Consider the following 4,237-nt stretch of genomic DNA (forward strand, 5'->3'; position numbering starts at 1 on the left):
TNTNTATATATNTANATAATTATATACTACANATATATAAGTATTATTATATATATATATATATATATATATATATATATATATATAATATTAAACAATTTAAATAACTATAATAAAATTACTCAAATAAAATTATCATATTAATGTCGTGTGAAATAACTTTAGTTAGAAAAATAATAAATTTTTTTACAAATATTGAACTAATGTTACATTGTCATATAACACTGAGCCGATCTTATCATTTGGACATCATGCCGACATTGATGCGAACATTTCAACAATCAGGAGTTAGTGGCCAACCTTCGCTTAACGCTGACCCAGCTATATAAAATCGAAAACGTGAATTATTATATATCTTCTCATCATAATTCTTTATTAAAATTATTACGATATTAATTAAAAAATATTACAGATATCTATATATATAATGCTTGGAATGAGCTATACAAATTACAGTTGATCGAAAGTCTTTACATATTCGTAATCTCCGCTGTAACCACTTTCCAGAATGGGAAACAAGGCCAAAGCATACACCGCAAGAAGATGATCATGCTTGAGAGTGTCGTGAATACCAGGGCCCGTTTTACAGGGAGGTTATAACTGATGTACACGACATACGGTACTAAATGTCGTGCTGGAGCCATGGCCACGATGCTTTACATACGAGCTCGCAAGAGTGGCGCGGTAAAAGTAACCGCGAAAGGGGGAGAGGATCATGGGGGGAAAGCTCGCACAAAGCTACCAACCCGACGAACTCTATAGAACCGTCACTCACTATTGCCTGAAGAGTCGGCAGTGAGAGGCAATGTGTCTCTCTTCTTCGTCTTCTTCTTCTTCTTTTTCTTCCTCCTCCTCCTCTACTCCATTCATCGTCTCTTTTCTCGCTTCTTCATCGTGTCCTGCCATCTACTTCGACCTCCTTGCCATTTTTTCATGTTCGCCGTACGATGAGGTGCGACGGCCACATCGAGGTTGATTTTCTATGAGAATAGCGGCGAATATCGAGACTCTGACGGACTTGTCGACAGACGTACATTTGGTCGATAGACGCACCCGCGCGCGTGTGAAACGACCGGTTCTTCATCGATAATCGCACGAACGTGAGCGCGAGAATCTTGTAGATGACTATTTGATCCTGCCAAAGAGGACATAATCTTTCATCTCACGTGTATCATCATTCTGATCAAACGCGACGTTTAACGATAAAGACAGATGTCTACTATATACGGACTTATATAAGTTGGGAAAGCGTGGATAAAAAGTTATAATTTTCGGAAAACTGTTACAGATAGGGAGAAGGCACTTATTATCAAAATTAAGATAAATAGGAGGACATACTTTTAGTAACCTTAAAATGTGATTGTTTTACTACTAATAACAAAATTTTTTTTAAAAAGAGGGAAAATATCCTAGAAAGGATATTTTTGAGTTATTCTATCAATAGTACTACATGAATAAAAAATTCTTTTGGATTAGAGTATTTGTAAACTTTTCGAAAGAAATAATGTGAAAAACTTTTTATCAAATGCATTCTATATATGTATAATAAAAACAAAAACGCAGATTTAAAATAGGTCAATAAAATTCAAAAATTTAAAGAAAAAGAGAAAAAATATAAATTAATCTACCAATAATAGTTAAAAAAATTATTAATAAAATTAAAATATATTGTTATTAAAAATGGTCTTTGCTAATTCTCACAGCGTTTTCCTTCGAAGTCATTTCAAATCGGTACATCACAACAACCGTTTCTGGAGGAACCAGTATGGACCTCCTCTTAACCTTTGCTCTCTCAGGGTGCGTGTTTTCGCTGCGGACCAGCGAGCCGTAAGGCAAGTCGAACAGAGCCCCCGGCGGGTCGCTGCCCGGTAATTGCGATGAGATATGGCGGCCACTTCTCATTAAAATAGTTTAATATATATTTGTCAAGCTATCGCCGCGATGTACGTCCCGCCATTCGTTATCATCCTTCGTCCCAGTCCCCGTGATCGTGTGGAAGGAGAATCGTCATGAGAAGAACGATGGGAAGGAGCGCGAGGTTTATTTTTCGCGAATTCGGCATTCGGTTAATGGCGTCCGTTTGTCTCGTTGTCACCGGTTGCGGCAGCTCGCAGAAATTCAGATACAAACGTGGCCGCACACGCACTAAGATTACAAACGGATATGTCTTGTTCCTTGAAAGCGTGAAAGCCGAAATGTTAACGGATTTTATTCAAGTACAGTAATCAAATTATCAGCTAATATTTGCAATAATTAATATTAATTAATTATGTAAGTAGAATATTGGTCTTAATTATTACATTGTACATCAGCTTTTCTTATTAAGGTGAAACAGAGAACTCGCTCCGTCAAGGGCGCGGTATAAGGGCGAAAACAGGAAGAGACAGAAACGAATAGCCCGAGGTCTTCAACTCTCAAGAGAGGGGCCAGTTTATTATTATTCGGCAACCGCCCACGCGCAGATTGATCTCCTCGTGTCTCAACTGGCTGCCCGGTCCCAACCAACGCGTTACAACAGCATTGGATTCCGCGTTCCGCAAGGAGACTCCAACCGGCCACGTTCGGGACCTCTATCTCTTCGTCTTCCGCGAGTGGGCCTCCTCCGCGAGCAGCAAACTCCTTCTCTCTTTCTGTCTTTTTCTCTCGTGGAAAGAACTCGGCTCTCCGAGAGCGAGAGCGCGCTGCAACGCCACCGGCGGGACTCTTCAACGGGTTAAGAGAAAGGTCGTCGATTAAGATAGCTGTCCGCTCTCCGCGCTGTGTACCTTCTATAGTCTCCTGCTTGACTAGAACCCCTCCTCGCTTTCGAACCTGCCGTCGACGTTTCTCTCGCGTGGCCCATCTCAATAGAGTACGATCTGCGGACCGGTCCGACGACACTGCGGTGGCTTAACTCGCGTTCTTTCCTGCGTTCCTCAACTTCTGCCTCTTCCTCTTTCATTTCTCTAAGCTGGTCGATGTGTAAGCCTGCGGGAATTGCGACGTGACTACCGGATCCGGATCTCGCGACTTCGACTAGGTAATCTAGCTTCGTGTGTGACTAGCAAACGTATTTTCCGCGAAAATTGATCATCATGAGAATAGCTAACGTTAATAACTTCATTGCGAGTATACGTTTCGATGAAACGAGACTTAATAGCGCAACGGCGCAATTCTCGTCCGCAATACGCGATATCGTCGGAGCTGTTACGCGAGTAGTCGAACCCAATAAAAAAAGGAAAGAAACAGCCGGATAAACGAGATCGCAATAACCGATACACCTATCCTCGTATTAAAGAATACTCTTGCGCCTTGTACACCCGTCCGCGATATTATTGATCCTGCGCACGCAATCGTTCGTATCCCATTGCGATTTAATTGATCGTGCCGATTAATAATCGCGTCTCCGCATAGCTGTACTCCCTTCCGCACTAAAAGTTAGCTCTCTCTCTCCCCTTCTCTCTCTCTCCCTCTCCTTCTTCTTCTCTCTCTGATCCTGCCGATCTTCCCTATGCCGCCAAATGCGAAGTCTCTCTCTCTCTCTCTCTCTCTCTCTCTCTCTCTCTCTCTCTACATCGACCTGGCACCTAATATAGTGAAACAAATTTATAACAGTCGATGAGGAACAGTCGCGTATTTTATTTTATATTTCTGGGCTCGCCTGCTCGAGTAATCGAGCACGTGTATCGCGCACGTTTCCGATCGCACGCACACGCGTTTCAACGGTTCTGGTTGCGTGTGCGCGTAACAGTTCGCTGTAATAATAACAATGCGTTTGTAACTGATATTTCACATTAGCCCACTACACACTGAAAAATATCATTGTTAAGAAAATTTGTTAAGAAAATTGATTACGTAATTTACTTGCTTTCTTTTAAGTAACAGTTCTCTTTACAAACAATATTTTCTTGATAATAATTTTAAAGTATACTTATATTACAAATTTTAGAAAAATTCATTAAGTGCTCAAAACAAAATTTTTTTCTTTTAAAGAATATTAAAAAATTGATTGAAGAAACGAGTTAAACGAATTTATATAATAAGCAAATTGAATTGGTTTTAATTTAATAATCTTAGTTGAAATATTAAACTTACTATAGGAAATCTAGAATATATTTTAGATAAATTTAACGCTTGTAATGAACTTCTGATAAATTTAGGATATACGAATTTTTAATATTTAAAATAAATAATTATTATTCGCGTAGAATAAGTATTTTTCTTACGTGTCATCTCTGTGAGCTTGCATCAAATTATA

The sequence above is a fragment of the Atta cephalotes genome (assembly GCF_000143395.1).
Source record: "Atta cephalotes unplaced genomic scaffold scaffold00004, whole genome shotgun sequence".
Taxonomy (NCBI): domain Eukaryota; kingdom Metazoa; phylum Arthropoda; class Insecta; order Hymenoptera; family Formicidae; genus Atta; species Atta cephalotes.